The sequence below is a fragment of the Castor canadensis genome, chromosome X (genome assembly GCF_047511655.1).
Source record: "Castor canadensis chromosome X, mCasCan1.hap1v2, whole genome shotgun sequence".
Lineage (NCBI taxonomy): Eukaryota > Metazoa > Chordata > Mammalia > Rodentia > Castoridae > Castor > Castor canadensis.
In genome coordinates, this window is record NC_133405.1 from 80516966 (window position 1) to 80536036 (window position 19071).

At 45.1% G+C, this 19071-nt stretch overlaps 1 protein-coding gene and 2 non-coding genes across 3 annotated transcripts in view; 1 reads left to right on the top strand and 2 right to left on the bottom strand.

Annotated features, from left to right (window-relative positions):
• LOC141419460 (doublesex- and mab-3-related transcription factor C1-like) overlaps positions 1–19071 on the top strand; it is a 54934-nt gene that overhangs the window by 15596 nt on the left and 20267 nt on the right. The gene's annotated exons all lie outside the window — the stretch shown is intronic.
• On the bottom strand, positions 3724–3830 carry LOC141420040 (U6 spliceosomal RNA). The gene has a single exon (XR_012444749.1). It is a non-coding gene; the product is annotated as a U6 spliceosomal RNA (small nuclear RNA).
• LOC141420041 (U6 spliceosomal RNA) lies at positions 16258–16364 on the bottom strand. The gene has a single exon (XR_012444750.1). It is a non-coding gene; the product is annotated as a U6 spliceosomal RNA (small nuclear RNA).

Consider the following 19071-nt stretch of genomic DNA (forward strand, 5'->3'; position numbering starts at 1 on the left):
CCAACGACACTAGTAGTCCTGCCTGTCATCTGCTAAAGGCCTAGTGTGTACCAGACACTCTGTCCTGTGACTTACATGAACTGGTGCTTGTTTTCGCACAGTCCTGCAAGTTGAGTGTCAGTCAAATTTCACAAAAGTGGTGAGGTCAAGGCCTCATGTGATTTGTTCAAGGTCGCGCAGACAACTAGTACCAAGGCTGCAACTTCCCCTGAGTGTGACTAAAATGTGGGCACACCCTGCACCTCCTGGCACCTCAGACTCCCTCCAGGTCTGTCAGGCCTTCCCTGTTTTGCACACAGTCCACGGCCACCAGCTATTCCTCCTGTCTTACTTCATGTTGATGGATAGATAACCAATTACCCCAAGCTTAGCAGCTTAAAAGAATGAGCAGTTTATCTCTCTGAGTTTTGTGGATCAGGGCCCAAGGCATGGCTTAACTGGGTCCTCTGCTTCCAGGCTGTCTGAGCCCAGGCTGCAATCCAGGTGTCAGCCCTGGCGCAGCGGTCGGATCTCAGGGCTCCACTGAAGAACCATTCATGTGCGTCCTGGCAGATTCCACTTCCAAAGGCCTCAATTTTTCCCTAGCTGTTGGACAGAGATGCCATCAGCTCCTTGCTGGCTGCCCTTGTCGATCAGTCGAGCATGCGGGAAGAGTCGGAGAGAGAATGAATGCCTGCAAGATGGAAGCAGAAGTCACACTCGTATAACCACACTCATACCACACTAAGTCCTGCCCCACCTGGATGTAGTGAGCCCTTCAGCTGTCCAGCACCTTGATGGAGTGAATGGCTGAGGGGGCACCTCGCTGTGTGCTGTGTGGTCTTGTGATCTCCTCCATCCAGCATGACCATTGTATGGGTCTTCCCGGACTCTGGTCTGCCAGATCCTGCCTTCCAGCCAACCCTCACCAGACATTCCAGGTCACTGAGCACATGAGTTGTGACAGTACTTGACAAGGTGCCAACCCCCTCCCCTCATGTGAGCAGAACCCTCCTGTCATTTGGGCAGAGTTGGGGCCCAGATGTTGCTTCTCAACTCTCCTGGAAAAATACATAGGCACCTCAGCAAAAAAAAAAAAAAGAAACAGAAAAAAGAAAAATAAAGGTTATAGGTGTGAGAGGGTTGGGTCCTGGGTTGTCTGTGAAAGCTGCTGAGATGTGCCAGTTTTTGCCTTCTGAATTGGGATTCTAGGAGGAGTCTCCCATGGTCACGGGAAGCATCCAGGTCTCTCCTAAGGCAATATAGAAGCTCCCATGCCAGAGAGGGAGCTGCTCTGGAACTTCATGGAGCTTTGGCAGTATTCAGACACCCAGAGTGGGGGAACCTCCTGCAGGGAGGACAGGAGTGCATATAGGTTGGACAGGCTTTATCTGTCTCCAAAATATTTAACTGAAATCTAAGGGAGATCTGAAGAGCTTACTGCGCAGGTAGTAAGTAAACAGTGGCAGCTGCTGTATTACTCTCTGTTTCTCTGTGGATTTGATGTGACAGTAGGACAAAACTCTAAAAGTGGGAAACAGAAGGCAAGGGGTAGGCTCTAGTGGCTCCTGCCGTCCACATCTCCAGGTGCGTCTGGGAGGCACACACATTAAGTAATGGGGCATGGGGAACGCACGATTCCCAGGAGCCAAAGAGATCCATCAGGCACGAGGGCCAGAACCACAGGTGCCAATATCCCTTGGCACATCATCAGCCAGGAGCAGATCAGTTCCAGAGCAGCTGGGCCTTTTTTCAGGACCAGCAAGCAGACTGGCTCTTCCCCTGCTGCTATTTTATTACAGTACACTCCAAAGGCAGCTTACAAAGTGACAAGGTATCAGAATGGGAGATGACAGCCTGAGGTGAAGGACGAGGCCATGTGCTCTGGGACTCTCACTGGGGGCAGGGAGGAGATTATTGTGGTTAGAAGAGAATTTAATGCTTCCAGATCCTTACTGTGGCTTCTGGGGCATCTTCTCTCCTTCTGACCCTACTACATCCATGAGCCTCAACCCACAACCCTCTGCCCTGGCCCTCCAGCTACCACTCAGCCACTGCCCATCCTCCTCACTCAATGAAATATTTGAGGACAAACAGTTTTCCATCCATTATCCACACAGCAGTGGAGCTAAAACCCTATCCTTCCAAGGCAGAGGGGTAGCGGCCCAGATTACTGTGTAATTACATCCAATTACTGTCCTTTGTCTCCATAATGAACCACTCCAGCCACTTTCACCAAAGCACACCAACCCAAACCACACAAGGTAGATATCCCTGTGCACAGGGATGACAGATATTATGAAAGAATACCAACTGAAGCATGTATTTCATACTTTCCAAATCAGATATTCAGAAAGTGAGGACCTGGGGACTTTAGAGGAGACTTGAGTTTCTGAGTCTCCAGTTTCCCCTAGGAAGGAAAGCAGAGAGACAAGGGGGCCCGTTAGGAACCATGAGGAATTTGTCCCTGGACTGGGGTGAGCTGGGACAGAAGGGAGGCTGCTGGGCTTGGCTATGAGCAGTGAGAGAGGCAGAGGCCGGCTTTCACCTGAAGGACTCGGTCGCACGTACCAAGGCTCTCTGCAACCAGCCCTTCCCAAAGCTTTGCAGAAGATGGAGCTCCCTGGGCCAGCCTGTGCTGTTGGATGTGTTCTCTGGGGTGATGACAAATAAGTATAGGGCGCTGTCTTCAGCTGAGCCAGTCCTCTTCTTTAAAATAGAGAAAAACCTGCGTGGATTGCCCTGGCACTGTTTCAGTCATTTATCAAATTGATAAATTTGATATTGAGAGCCACTATGGGCACAGTGGGTCCAGAGTTAGGCTCATTGCACATAGAAGTGATCTCCTGCGACCCAGATCCCAGCCCTTCTGGGGCAAATAATCTGTCACAGCGTAGAGAACTCAGACTCAACAGGCCTGCGAGTTTGCTCTCCCCTGAAAGATGAAGGGTTAAGCTGCTAGGCCTGCCACGCTAGGGCCCCTCTCTGGGGGCCGCAGGAAGATGCAGCTTATGACTCCGCAGCAGCAGAGTTCCAGAAACCTTCAGGGCCTCCCGAAAGGGTGATGTGCACATAGTGTCTGAAAGGACTGTATGCCAGAGGCCAGCACAGCTTTTCATCCCACCACGGGTAAAGAAGCTAATGTGCGGTCCCCTTTGTGAACTCCATTCCTGTCCCTGTCTTACATTGCTCCTGCTCCTCCTGCAGATGAGTACTTGTATTCATGCAGTCGATACATTCTCATCAACTCCTTCATGCACTGAGATGCCTCCTGTGTCCCTTCCTCTCTCCCACTCGCCTTAGAATCCTTTCTCACCAGGCTTCCAGCCCCACCCTAACACATGACTAAATGAATTATTGAAAGTGATGGTTCCTAATGTTTACATTACTGTTGACTGTAAACCCAAAGACTTGGGGGAAGATGGATTTGTACATTGGTAACTTTAAGCTTTAGTGAATTTGAATCCCAAGTATGTGTCAGTCATACTGTTCCATTTCCCAGCTCCTTGCTCGTGTCAATAAATTCAACAAGTAGACAGGGAGGCTCCGCCTGATCTCCCAGATTGCCCCCAAATTCCCAGGGACTGGAGCCCCAGGTCTGCTAAGGATCTATAATCAAACTCCAGGTGTCCCTTCAATGCATTAGTGAAACCCAAGGTGGGCACTGGAGGAAACATAATGTAGAAAACGGTGTCTTACACAGACCTTGAAGCCCTTGGCTATCATTTTATTTTTTATTACTTTTCTAATATGGAATGCTTCATGAATTTTCCTGTCATCCTTGCACAGTGGCCATGCTAATCTTCTCTGTATCGTTCTAATTTTACTGTATGTGCTGCCGAAGCAAGCAACGGCTATAATTTTAAATCAGGCTACTCAAATCAAAGTAAGGGTTCAGCCCTGGGGAACTCTCCAGGGTCCTGACCTTGAGCCTGCCCTAGGGTGTAAACAGAGCTGGAAACCCGCTTTCTAGAAACCAGTGGCGGGCATTGAGACCAGACAAACGGCTCTAGCATAAGAAGTACCAGGTGGTTTGGGGGTTTTTGTTGTTGTTGTTGTTGTTTGTTTGTTTTGGCAACAGTCTAGTTATGAAACTCAGGCTGACCTCAATCTGGTGATCCTCCTGCCTCATCTTTCCAAGTGCTGGGATTAGAGGTATGTGCCTCCACACCTGGGAGAAGCATCAGCGTTCACCACCCTGTCTCTAGTTCTGTTTTGTAGCAAGGGGAAGAAAGAACGTGGAGTTGCACAGTAGGATAAGTGTTCTAAAGTTGGTTAACCCCTGCTGAATGTTGTTCCAAAAATGGGCACCAGGTCACAATACCAGCAATGGGACTTCATTACATGAGACCCACCTGCTAACATTAAAATTTTTAGTGTTTTGTCAATTCGCAGTTTGAAAAATGGAACGTGGTTTTTATGTTCTTTCCAGTCTGCTTATGACATGGCACTGCTCCTCCTTTCGTCTTGGCCATTTTTCATTTCTACAAATGGCCCACTCACATTCTTTGCTCCCTTCTTCTGACATTCTTTGTTCTTCTGTAAGTGTCACTGACTTGTCACATCAGAGTTCTCTGTGTGTTGCAAATATGATTTTTACTCCAATGTAATTGAGGAAGATGTTTGCTGTCAGTCTCTACTTTCAGTTTGCAGCTTATTTTCTGTATCTTCTCTTGTGGATGCTTTTCATTTGGGTGACATTGTGGTTGATGCTTTCAGTCCTCACCCGCACTATGTGAAGCTGGAAAGATTGTCCTCAAGTAGAAATCAAGGTTCAGATGAGATGTGGCACTAGCCCTCAGTTTCTAATGTTATATGTCAACATTAAGTCCCTTTTGCACCTGTCTCCTCCCAGGCATAACTGGAATGACACATGGCACCAAACTAGCCCCCTTCTCTGTTCATAGGAGTGGGCCTCTTACAAACCCCAGAGGGCCAGGTCTTGCAGAAGGAGGTGCTGGAAAGAACACTCCAGCGAGAGTCAGGAGATCTGGGGGCCAGGGCCAGACCCACCACTAGCTGTGACTCTCACTGAGGTACGGATTCTCTCCTGGCTGTTCCTCTAACACTTTTGAGCACTTTTGAGCTGCTGCTGCAAGTGTTGGGGAGTGGCGAGTCCTTTGATCTCATCTGAGATACCATGACCTACAGCAACCATTTTGGCAGCCTATGAATCCTCTTCCTAGCTATCTCTCAGCAGAGTAGGTATTGTTAATACCGTGATTTTCATGCATACACTGATAAGGAATTCAGCTCAAAAACATAGGAAACTCATGCAACTAGATAGCCAAAAAAAAAAAAAAAAAAAAAGAAAGAAAAAACCAACCAAACAAACCCAATTTACAAGTGGGCTAAGGACTCACATAGACATTGTTAAAAAGAAGACCCACAGATGGTCTGCAGGTATAGGAAAAAGTGCTCAACACTAATCATCAGGGAAATGAAAATCAAAATCACAATGACATTACCTCACAACTATTAGGGTGGGTATTTCAAAGGATAAGAGATAAGAACTGGGGAAAGTATGGAATAAAGTTAACCATTTTACAGTGTTGGCTAATGTGAATTGGTACAGCCATTAAGGAAAACAAGACACATGTTTCTCAAAAAGTTGAAAGTATTACAACCATAGAATCTAGCAACCCCTGTTGTATATATATGTGTATCAGTAGCTTGAAGTAAATATCTTCATTCTCTCGGTTAGGCATCATTACTTACAATAGCTGTACAAGTGTCTGTCAATTGGTGAATAGATAAAGAAAATGTATCCTCTTTTTCTGTAAACACACATGTACACACACACGCACACACAATGCAGCATTATTCAGTAACAAAAAGATGAAACTCTTGCTATTTTTGTGTCATTTCCAACAACACGGATGACATTATGCCAAGTGCAGTAAGTCAGAAACAGAAAGACAAATGCTCTATCGTCTGACTTCAATGTGGAATCTAAAACAGTCCCAGTCAGAAAAGAAAAGTATAAAATAGGGGATACCCAAGTCAGGGAAGCACAAGGTAAATGGGAGATGCCGGTCAAAGGGCACAAACTTTTATTTGTAAAAGGGCCTGGGGCATGACTCAAGAGATGGTGCGCCTGCCTTTCAGCACGAGAGAATGAGTTCAAAGCTCAGTATGGGGAACAAAAACTGAATGCATTATGAGATCAACGTATACCATAATGACGGTGCTTTCCATTATGTAGTTACACATAACTCATGCAATCTATGAAATATGGTACATAGTATATATATTGAACATGTTTTAAAGATACACACATTGAATCATATTAATGCATGAATTATATATTTGGTTACATATAAACGTACATACGTATATGTACATACTTAGATTTGGTTAGTGCTTCTTTGTATACTTGAAATTTGCAAGGGAGTAGATCTTATATATTTTCGTCACAAAGGAAATGTGGTGACACTGTGAGGTGAGGGATTTGTGGTTTAGCTTGGTCATGATAATCATTTCACCTATGGAATCATCACACTTGTATGGCTTAACAGAGTAATATTTTTAATTGTCAATTACACTTCAAAAAAGGCTGGGAAAAAACACCAACATGCCTAGGAGACGGTGACTTCCTGAGAACCTAGGCCAAATGGTCCACAAGTGCTGGCCCGAAAGAAGAGGGGACACCCATCCTGGAGCAGGTCCAGAGCACAGGGTCCCACAGGCTAGGAAAACAGCAATGTTAGTGGCAGATGAACAAAGAATCCCTCACATTCCATTTGCTGGTGCATTGGCTGGGGAACTATAATTTTTGGCACTGAGATTTCTAACAGAGTCCCCTCCACAGAGTTAGGATGAAGGGCCCCCTGTGCTCCAACCTCCGGTATAGCGGTTCCTTGTCCAGAGGAAATTATGTTGCAGTGTATCTCAAGGTCACCCCAGGAAGGCTGTGTCTGAAGGCCAACTGTTACTCCACTGGCCTCTGTGACACTTGGTGTTGCAGTTTCTCACAGGACCCCTCCACAGAGTTAAGATGAAGGGCCCCCTGTGCTCCAACCTCCGGTATAGCGGTTCCTTGTCCAGAGGAAATTATGTTGCAGTGTATCTCAAGGTCACCCCAGGAAGGCAGAAACTCTCCTCCCATATGGGGAGGAACACTCTGTAGTTGGAGGCAAGGCAGTCTCTTGCAGAGTCTCTGCCTTGAGGAGGGGTAGGCGTGTTTGAGAGCCCTGGGCCTGAGGCCCTAGCATAGGATCCACAGAGTCTTCCTCCACGTGCCTCGCCCCCCCACCCCCTACATAGATACTGCCCAGGCCTTCTCACATGAGAAGGCTGCATGCACTGCAGCGGAAGAGACATGCCATTCATTCCCCACTCCTGCCTGCAAGGGCCCAATGAGGGTCAGCCCTGTCAGTGGTAGGAAACTCGCAGGTACTTGGCCACCAGCCCCTGAAGCCACAAACCCCTTCCCCGAGCAAGCAGCCTTGCCTCAAGTAGGAGGGTGGGCAGGCATAGAGGGCTAAGGAAGACGCCAGAGCACCCCTTCCACATCTCCCCAGCCCCCGAAAGGGGCCGCTCCCTAGTGCACCTGAGGCTGTGGTCGGTGCAGAAAGTGACGTCAGATATCATGGCACAACAACTGTGAAGTGTGCGGGCACATTTATTTCAGGCTCAGTGACAGAGACACTGGGGAGAGGAGGGGCCTGCGGCAGCAGAGGGTCTTGGTCACTCTTCTTGACTCTGTGTCTACAGCTTGTGTGGTCTCAGCTTTAGAGTGGCTGGTATCCTCCCCTGAGAAGGAAAGCAGAGTGGCAAGTGTACCCTTGGGAGCCCTGGGAATTCAGTACTTGCCTGGGGGTCCCTTGGTTGGACAGGAAGGGTGGGCTGGCCTTGGTTATGAGCAGTGGGAGAGGCACAGGGTGGCCCCGAACTCTTACCTGAAGGACTTGGCCACATGCGCCAACAGTCTCTGGAAGCGATGCCTCCAAGCCCCTAGGGGACGCTTTGGCTCCTGGAGCAGCTCCTCCATGGTGTCCCACAACACAGCACGTTCCTCAGGGTCTTTTCGTGACACTTTCACATTCTGTAAAACAGAGTCAGTCGCCTCCTGCCTACAGGGCCACCAGGACTGCAGCCACTGTGATGTGCCTCCCCAACCTGGTACTTGGCATAGCGTGGTGACATGTGCAGTCTGAACCCCACGCCCCCGTGGAAGGTGACCATGACCAAGGAGAGGAATGAGACTTACCAGGTGAAGAGGTGGCAGGAAGGGAGTGAAGAGCATGCTTCCAGGCGTGTGTGACGTGCCAGGAGTGGCCAAGAGAACTTCCTTGAAGAGATCTGCTAAGCTGCCCACTCTGCAGGGTACAAAGTGGCCGAGGCCCACCCCCTACATGCCCAAGCCCGTTACCCCTCCCACCTTTCCCTCCTCCCACAGCAGAGTACACTGTGCTCAAGCAGTGGATACATTTCTGGTATGTGACATCTCCTCCATCCCTTCCTCCCAAACTTCCCATCTTTCTTTCACTCCTTTTCTTCTGCCCTCCGGACACCCGAGTAGGCTCAAGCCAGGTTCCTGCTTGCCGAACAGAAAATTCAGAGGTACTCAGGCAGAAGGTGAGTTCTCATTTGGTGGGAATGACACCGACAGGAGTGATTATGTAGCCCTCCTCACACCCCAATATGAGTTGTAGAATGACATCTGTCAAGGCCCTCAGGAAGTATGTGGTCAGAATAGGTCATCAAAGCAAGGAGAGTGAGCTGGCTGAGGCATCCAGGATCCAGACCGACCCTGGTTTTCCTATAGAGGGCAGGTGAGGCTCTGTCCCTGTGTCAGTCAGCATGTGGTGGGTGGTGGATGGTGGACAGGTATTTGGGGGCCTGGAGGGCTACGACAATATGAGGCAGACCGGGCACAGGTCTGGGCTGGGCTGAGTAGATGCCTGGCAGCAGAGGTCAATGCTTCTTGTTGCCTAATCCCACTGACTCAAATCCCACCCCTGAGGCTGGATTTCACGTGAACCTGCCAAGGGATGCGCCCCTCCCCCACTTTAACACCAGTCTGTGGGGTGGACACCACTGAGTTCAGGGGAACCCCCTGCAAGCAGCACCCTCAAGGGGAACAGGAAGCAGGTAGCCTCAGGATTTTATTTGTTCTTTAAAATAATGGTGCTGTGTGGCAAAGCATCTGTCACATGCCCCTGAGGATACACGGCTGATGTTTTCTGTGAGCCTCTCATGGGCCGTGCCCTGATCCACACCCAGCTGTGGCTTCAAGCCGGCCTATAAGGAAGAAGCCACGAAAGGCACGAGTAAAGCAGAAGGTGATGGCAGAAAGTTTATGAGGCAATGGGAGGACTGAGGAGTGGCAGTACCCCTGGCCCTGGGACTTGAAATAGGGTTAGTGAAGATTTAGTAAAGGAGTCGTGTCTGAAATGAGTGAAGAAAGCAGTTGGCCTAGAAAGAGAGGAAAGGGAGAGCATCACACCGTGTTGGCTCTAGAAGACACCGTGGGCTTTTGCACCTGACAATACATGAGCTCAGTTTTCTGTTCCAGAAGTTTGTGGAAGTGAAGGTGAGTCGTGAGGTTCGGGTACCGGATTAGGAAACCGGGCCTCACTGAGACATCAAACTCTGGCATTTGAAACGCAAAACTCTTTGTTTTTCAAACTTGTGGTAAAAGAACACTGATTACTTTTCCATTGTTGCTCATGCTTTTTTACATCCCGACTTTTCCATTTCCACTCAGGTCAATGATTTATTTTGAGTTAATATGTGAGGTATTGAGGTTTGTTGCTTTTTTCCTTAAGGACATCCACCTTTCCCAGTACCAATAGTCAATTTAATTCTCTCAGAGCTTTTGTAGGTCTCTTCCATTTCATCCATTGATCCATGTATCCTGTCCTGAGGTAACACAAGGCTGTTGTGATCACCACCCCTTTCAGTCATATCGGGAGCTTTGGGAGTGTAATTCCTCCTAGTCTCTGTCCCGTGCATTACCATAGAACTTTGAGAAATGGCTTTTCCTTTTAATGTTGCCCACGACAGAACTCTAGACCAATTGCTAGAGAATTGATATCCTGACCCTTTGGGTCTTCTGATCAGTTAATGTAATATGCTTCCCTTTATTTAGGTCTTTACTTTCTCTGGGCAATATTTTATAGTTGTCTCTGAACAGGTCTTTTACTTGTTCTCTTAAAATTCTGAAGAGATACTTCAGTTATTTTACTGGTATTATAAATGGCATTTAAGGCAATTCTGTCTCCAATTATTTGCTCCTAGCACACTGAAATCCAATGGGTTTTGTGCATATGGCCTTTGTATCCTGCAACTGTGCTAAGTCTTTTACGACATCTGGGCGATGATATGTTTTCTCCTGGAATACGTAGTAGTATTCTCTAGGTAAACTATGGTTCCACTTGTAAATGAAGCTTGTCTTTTACTTCCTCCTTTTCAATCTGCAGGCCTTGTATTTCATTTTCCTGCCTCATTGTGCCACCTAAGGAGGGCCTCCGGTATAATGGTGGGTTCACACGGGGAGAGTCTGTGGAGAGAGACATTCTGCCCTACTCTCCACCCTATGGCAAAGCCCTCAGTCTTTCACCATTAAATATGATGCCAGCAGCAGGTGTGTCAGAGAAGTACTGGGCTAGGTTGGTGATATTCCCTTATGATCCTAAGTTATCAGGTCTTTTCCAAATTTAATTATCAGGAATGTGTGCTTTCTGTTACTAACTTAATTTTCTGTCACATACTTGACAATTACTTTTCTTTTCTCTTATTCCACGAATGTTGTAAAATTAATTGGTGGATTTTTCAATGCTACAATGACCTTGCATTCCTACAATAAACTGTGCTTGCTAATGGGTTGTATTTTTCATACACCGTTGAATTAAAACTGCTAGAATTTCATGAGAGAGGTTTGCATCTAGGTTCATTAGGAATACTGGTCTGTAATACCATTGTCTTCACGTGCCAACTTCTTGGACTTTTTTTTTTTTTTTTTGGTATAAATGTAATGCTGACCTCAGAAAGTGAATTGGGAAGTGTTCCCTCTTGTTGTGTCTGAAAAAGCTCTTGTCAGACTGCTATCAGTTTTTAAAAGTATTTGATACTGGTCACCAGCGAAGCCATCTAGGACTGAGATTTCGTTCATGAGAATATTTTGAATTACAAACTCATTTCACATCTTTTGATGGCCCTTTTTGCTTCTCAAGGCCTTTCCTGGTCACTGTCACTTCATTGTAACCAGGATTGAATATCTTCTTCCCCCAAAGAGTCTCCTGACACGTTTTACATGGGACCATAGATCCTTTTGCCTCAAAGTGTCCCTAGGTCTTCAATGCCCTGGCACTTTTCTTCCACCTCGGCACCCTCCACTGGTATGGCTTCTAGACTGAGATTTAAACAATGCTTCTGTTTCCTGTGTGAGCGCTGAGTCAGGCAAGTCAAAAAGTGTTCCCTAAGGCAGTCCACCGACAGTCTAGTATCTGCTGAACAAACCCCTCACTTCTTCTGTATTAAATGAAGTAGGTAAGAATTGGGCCTTTTCCACCCAGCGGATAGATGCCATGAAGGGCAGAAGAGGAGACAGGGCACACAAAATCGTGAGACTTCCTACCATTTGAATTTGGCTTTTTCTCGATTTTTCCATTCTCTTGATTGCGGTGGAATTTTGAATGGCTCTCAGATCTCCTGAGTCTCGGGTGTTTTGTGCTGACTTTTCTCCATGGGGGTGACAAGAGTCTGGAGTTTCCCTAGTCTCCCATTTTACTGACCCCACTCATGATTATACCTTTAAATTTGATTATGATTACAAACACAAATGAATCGTACAAACTATGGGATGCATTGTGATAATTCCATGTATGCATTGATCACGTCCACCCACCAGTCTCCTACCCTCCCCACCCTTCCCTCTCCCTGCCTCACCCGACCCCTTCCCAGTCTACCATATTCCTTGTTCTACCTCAGGCCGTCTTTGTATTTATTTGTTTTTCACTCTGCACATGTGAGAGAACACATGTGATATCACTTTTCTGTTTCTGGCTTATTTTGCTTAATGTGATGCCCTAGGCCAATTCTATCTGTTTGTCTGCAAATCCCATGGTTTCGCTTTTCTTTATGACGGAATAATACTCCATTGTTTATATGTATATATGATACCATGATATAAAATATACACATATATGCATATGTATTCAATTTACTTTATGCATTCATCTGTTGATGCGCCTCTAGGCTGATCCCACATCTCGGCTATTGTAAGTAGTGCCACAATAAAGGTGTCTCTTGTGTACTGACCTCATTTCCTTTGGGTGCGTACCCAGGACTGAGAAAGCTGGATCACTGGAACTGGTAGTTCTAGTTTAACTTTTGGGGGAAACATCCATACTGCTTTCCTTACTGGCTGTGCTAATGTATACCCCCCACTAGGAGTAGGTAAGTGTTCCCTTTTCTCCACATCCTTGCCAGCAATTCTTAATAATGGCCATTCTACTTGGAGTGAGATCTAATTTCACTGCAGTTTTGATTTACATTTCAACGATGGCTACAGATTTTGCGCATTTTCTCATGTATTTATTGGCCTTTTGCATTTCTTCTTTTGAGAAGTGTCTGCTCATAGGGCTGGTGGAGTGGCTCAAGTGATAGCGTGTCTGCTTAGAAGTGTCTGCTCAGATCAGTTGCCCATTGTTATTGGATTATCATTTTATTCTTGTCAAGTTTTAGGCCTCTTCAGATGTTCTGGATATACCTTTGCATAGTGAGACAATTACTTCAGTCAAGCAAATAAAAGTACCCACCTCTCCACATAGTCGCCGTTGTTTTCTCCGTGTGTGATGTGAGCACCTGAATTACTCTCTTGGTATGCTTCCAGTACACATTCCTTGTGACTAGAGTCCACATTCTGCACGTGTCATCTCTAGACTCATTCATTCCACATAACTACAACTTGGTATGCTTTGGTCACTATCTCCCATTTTTCCCCATCTCCCTGTCCCTGGCAACCACCATTCTCCTTTCTGCTTGTACATGTTCGGCCATTTTAGATGGCACCTATAAGAGAGATTCTGTTGTATTTTTAGTTCTGCATATGGCATGTTTCTCTTAGCATTATGTCCTTGAAGTATACACATATTTTCACAAATGCATAATCTCTCTTTTATGGCTGAATAATACCCCAATATACTTGTGCCACACTGTCTGTATGCGTTATCTGTTAGTGACACTAAACAATATATGTGTGTATGCATATAATGTGGGTGTTATGCGTAAATCAGCAAATGTATATATTTTCTATGTTAATATATGTTATATAGCCCAAAACGTATACTTTGAGATATATTATACATAACATCCATTAATATACGTTAATATAAATGTATACGTAATGTGTAGCATATTGACCATATGGCACATTAGATTATCGTTACTTCTACATCTTATACTTGAATGTTTGTAACCTTTTACTAACGTCTCTCCATTTTTCCAGCACCTCACCCTTGGCGACCACTCTTGAACTCTACTTGTATAATTTCAATACTTTTTGTTCTGCATCTACTACCATGTCATGTAGTAGTATAATATTGCATAATTTAATGTCATATAATTAACATAAGATATGATATGATATAATATGATGTCATGTAACATAATCCCTATATGGTTTTTGTGGTGGGATTATTTTATCCTTTCACATTCAAACTACTGGCGACTCTTGAGTCTAAAGTGTGTCTGTTGTGGCCAGGATACAGTTGACTCGTGCTCTTACACAGCTTGCTTTATATGGCTGGGCTCAGTATATTTACGTTTAATATAATGAACAATAAGGTCGGATTTATGCTTTCCACTTTTCTATTATCCTGCTTACATCCAATGCTCCTCTGTCTCTCCACTGACGCTCTTTTGTTGTTGTTGTTGCTACCAAGATACCTTCTCGATGTACCCTGTCTATTCTCGTTTTGTTTCCTGCATTGGCAGGCTTTCTGTCACTGTGACAAAATCCCTGAGAAAAATCACCTTAACAGAGGAAAGATTTATTTTGACTCATGCTTCAAAGGCTTCAATCTAGGGTCACTTTGCTCCGTAGTTTCTGGATCTGTAGAGGGACAGAGCATCATGACGGCAGCACGTGTTGGAGCAAAGCTGCTCGCCTCCTGTGACTAGAAAGAAAAGACAAATGGATAGTGGGGCCGGGGGCAAGATACGCACCCAATAACTTGCGTCCTCCAAGTAGGTCCTGCCTCCAAACGTCTGTAACACGTGCAAACAGCCTAGGAAATCATGAGCCTACAAGGGGATTAAAATCCGTACATGAGGTCAGAGCCCCCATGATCCAATCACTCCCCAGGCCCCACTTTTGAACCCTGCTGCACTGGGGACCAAACCTTCAACACATGAGATTTGGGGGGACATTTATAGTCCAAACCATAAACTTTCCTCACTGTATTTTTGAGGTATGTTCTAAGCGGTTGACACCCACGGGTGACAGTTAACATTTTAACATAAAAGAACCTAGTTAGATTAATACCAACTTAATTTCAATATTCTATCGTCTTGGGCCCACTGAAGCTCCAGACCCTCCTGTTCCTTTGTGCTATTATTGCCATAAAATTCTTCATACTGCTAATTTTTTTCATCAGGATATGTTCCTTATAAAGGGGGGGATGCATTGTGACAATTCCAAATAGGCTCATATTGGACAGTGATTAGATCACCCCTACCATCTCTTTCCCCTCAACCCCTCCCCGCCCCACTTAAAACTATTGCAAAGAGGTTTCTTTGTTCTATTTTGTATAAGTACATGAAGTCTATCAACCTTATTACCTTAATCTCCTTCGTTCACCTTTCTCCCTCCCACAAGTACCCCCCACGCTGTACCTATTTTATAGTCCTGTCTCTCATTATTAATATCTAAGTTGATGTTCAAAGGGTTTTCTTAATGTATCCCTGCTGTGAGTGTACTTTACTTTGGTCCGTTCAACCTCTTCCATTGCTCTGCCTTACCCTTTAACCTCCCACCTCTCCCCCATTTTTCAGCAGCTTTCAAGACACATCCTTATATCCTCTACCCTCACAGATGTTATGTTTTACGATATTGTTGAGGCTTTATCATTCTCTTTTCTTTCTCTCCTTCCCTGAGTTCCATAGGGTAGTTCCACTATTACAACCGTGAGTTGTAAGATGGAGCTCCCTGGGCCAGCCTGTGCTGTTGGATGTGTTCTCTGGGGTGATGACAAATAAGTATAGGGCGCTGTCTTCAGCTGAGCCAGTCCTCTTCTTTAAAATAGAGAAAAACCTGCGTGGATTGCCCTGGCACTGTTTCAGTCATTTATCAAATTGATAAATTTGATATTGAGAGCCACTATGGGCACAGTGGGTCCAGAGTTAGGCTCATTGCACATAGAAGTGATCTCCTGCGACCCAGATCCCAGCCCTTCTGGGGCAAATAATCTGTCACAGCGTAGAGAACTCAGACTCAACAGGCCTGCGAGTTTGCTCTCCCCTGAAAGATGAAGGGTTAAGCTGCTAGGCCTGCCACGCTAGGGCCCCTCTCTGGGGGCCGCAGGAAGATGCAGCTTATGACTCCGCAGCAGCAGAGTTCCAGAAACCTTCAGGGCCTCCCGAAAGGGTGATGTGCACATAGTGTCTGAAAGGACTGTATGCCAGAGGCCAGCACAGCTTTTCATCCCACCACGGGTAAAGAAGCTAATGTGCGGTCCCCTTTGTGAACTCCATTCCTGTCCCTGTCTTACATTGCTCCTGCTCCTCCTGCAGATGAGTACTTGTATTCATGCAGTCGATACATTCTCATCAACTCCTTCATGCACTGAGATGCCTCCTGTGTCCCTTCCTCTCTCCCACTCGCCTTAGAATCCTTTCTCACCAGGCTTCCAGCCCCACCCTAACACATGACTAAATGAATTATTGAAAGTGATGGTTCCTAATGTTTACATTACTGTTGACTGTAAACCCAAAGACTTGGGGGAAGATGGATTTGTACATTGGTAACTTTAAGCTTTAGTGAATTTGAATCCCAAGTATGTGTCAGTCATACTGTTCCATTTCCCAGCTCCTTGCTCGTGTCAATAAATTCAACAAGTAGACAGGGAGGCTCCGCCTGATCTCCCAGATTGCCCCCAAATTCCCAGGGACTGGAGCCCCAGGTCTGCTAAGGATCTATAATCAAACTCCAGGTGTCCCTTCAATGCATTAGTGAAACCCAAGGTGGGCACTGGAGGAAACATAATGTAGAAAACGGTGTCTTACACAGACCTTGAAGCCCTTGGCTATCATTTTATTTTTTATTACTTTTCTAATATGGAATGCTTCATGAATTTTCCTGTCATCCTTGCACAGTGGCCATGCTAATCTTCTCTGTATCGTTCTAATTTTACTGTATGTGCTGCCGAAGCAAGCAACGGCTATAATTTTAAATCAGGCTACTCAAATCAAAGTAAGGGTTCAGCCCTGGGGAACTCTCCAGGGTCCTGACCTTGAGCCTGCCCTAGGGTGTAAACAGAGCTGGAAACCCGCTTTCTAGAAACCAGTGGCGGGCATTGAGACCAGACAAACGGCTCTAGCATAAGAAGTACCAGGTGGTTTGGGGGTTTTTGTTGTTGTTGTTGTTGTTTGTTTGTTTTGGCAACAGTCTAGTTATGAAACTCAGGCTGACCTCAATCTGGTGATCCTCCTGCCTCATCTTTCCAAGTGCTGGGATTAGAGGTATGTGCCTCCACACCTGGGAGAAGCATCAGCGTTCACCACCCTGTCTCTAGTTCTGTTTTGTAGCAAGGGGAAGAAAGAACGTGGAGTTGCACAGTAGGATAAGTGTTCTAAAGTTGGTTAACCCCTGCTGAATGTTGTTCCAAAAATGGGCACCAGGTCACAATACCAGCAATGGGACTTCATTACATGAGACCCACCTGCTAACATTAAAATTTTTAGTGTTTTGTCAATTCGCAGTTTGAAAAATGGAACGTGGTTTTTATGTTCTTTCCAGTCTGCTTATGACATGGCACTGCTCCTCCTTTCGTCTTGGCCATTTTTCATTTCTACAAATGGCCCACTCACATTCTTTGCTCCCTTCTTCTGACATTCTTTGTTCTTCTGTAAGTGTCACTGACTTGTCACATCAGAGTTCTCTGTGTGTTGCAAATATGATTTTTACTCCAATGTAATTGAGGAAGATGTTTGCTGTCAGTCTCTACTTTCAGTTTGCAGCTTATTTTCTGTATCTTCTCTTGTGGATGCTTTTCATTTGGGTGACATTGTGGTTGATGCTTTCAGTCCTCACCCGCACTATGTGAAGCTGGAAAGATTGTCCTCAAGTAGAAATCAAGGTTCAGATGAGATGTGGCACTAGCCCTCAGTTTCTAATGTTATATGTCAACATTAAGTCCCTTTTGCACCTGTCTCCTCCCAGGCATAACTGGAATGACACATGGCACCAAACTAGCCCCCTTCTCTGTTCATAGGAGTGGGCCTCTTACAAACCCCAGAGGGCCAGGTCTTGCAGAAGGAGGTGCTGGAAAGAACACTCCAGCGAGAGTCAGGAGATCTGGGGGCCAGGGCCAGACCCACCACTAGCTGTGACTCTCACTGAGGTACGGATTCTCTCCTGGCTGTTCCTCTAACACTTTTGAGCACTTTTGAGCTGCTGCTGCAAGTGTTGGGGAGTGGCGAGTCCTTTGATCTCATCTGAGATACCATGACCTACAGCAACCATTTTGGCAGCCTATGAATCCTCTTCCTAGCTATCTCTCAGCAGAGTAGGTATTGTTAATACCGTGATTTTCATGCATACACTGATAAGGAATTCAGCTCAAAAACATAGGAAACTCATGCAACTAGATAGCCAAAAAAAAAAAAAAAAAAAAAGAAAGAAAAAACCAACCAAACAAACCCAATTTACAAGTGGGCTAAGGACTCACATAGACATTGTTAAAAAGAAGACCCACAGATGGTCTGCAGGTATAGGAAAAAGTGCTCAACACTAATCATCAGGGAAATGAAAATCAAAATCACAATGACATTACCTCACAACTATTAGGGTGGGTATTTCAAAGGATAAGAGATAAGAACTGGGGAAAGTATGGAATAAAGTTAACCATTTTACAGTGTTGGCTAATGTGAATTGGTACAGCCATTAAGGAAAACAAGACACATGTTTCTCAAAAAGTTGAAAGTATTACAACCATAGAATCTAGCAACCCCTGTTGTATATATATGTGTATCAGTAGCTTGAAGTAAATATCTTCATTCTCTCGGTTAGGCATCATTACTTACAATAGCTGTACAAGTGTCTGTCAATTGGTGAATAGATAAAGAAAATGTATCCTCTTTTTCTGTAAACACACATGTACACACACACGCACACACAATGCAGCATTATTCAGTAACAAAAAGATGAAACTCTTGCTATTTTTGTGTCATTTCCAACAACACGGATGACATTATGCCAAGTGCAGTAAGTCAGAAACAGAAAGACAAATGCTCTATCGTCTGACTTCAATGTGGAATCTAAAACAGTCCCAGTCAGAAAAGAAAAGTATAAAATAGGGGATACCCAAGTCAGGGAAGCACAAGGTAAATGGGAGATGCCGGTCAAAGGGCACAAACTTTTATTTGTAAAAGGGCCTGGGGCATGACTCAAGAGATGGTGCGCCTGCCTTTCAGCACGAGAGAATGAGTTCAAAGCTCAGTATGGGGAACAAAAACTGAATGCATTATGAGATCAACGTATACCATAATGACGGTGCTTTCCATTATGTAGTTACACATAACTCATGCAATCTATGAAATATGGTACATAGTATATATATTGAACATGTTTTAAAGATACACACATTGAATCATATTAATGCATGAATTATATATTTGGTTACATATAAACGTACATACGTATATGTACATACTTAGATTTGGTTAGTGCTTCTTTGTATACTTGAAATTTGCAAGGGAGTAGATCTTATATATTTTCGTCACAAAGGAAATGTGGTGACACTGTGAGGTGAGGGATTTGTGGTTTAGCTTGGTCATGATAATCATTTCACCTATGGAATCATCACACTTGTATGGCTTAACAGAGTAATATTTTTAATTGTCAATTACACTTCAAAAAAGGCT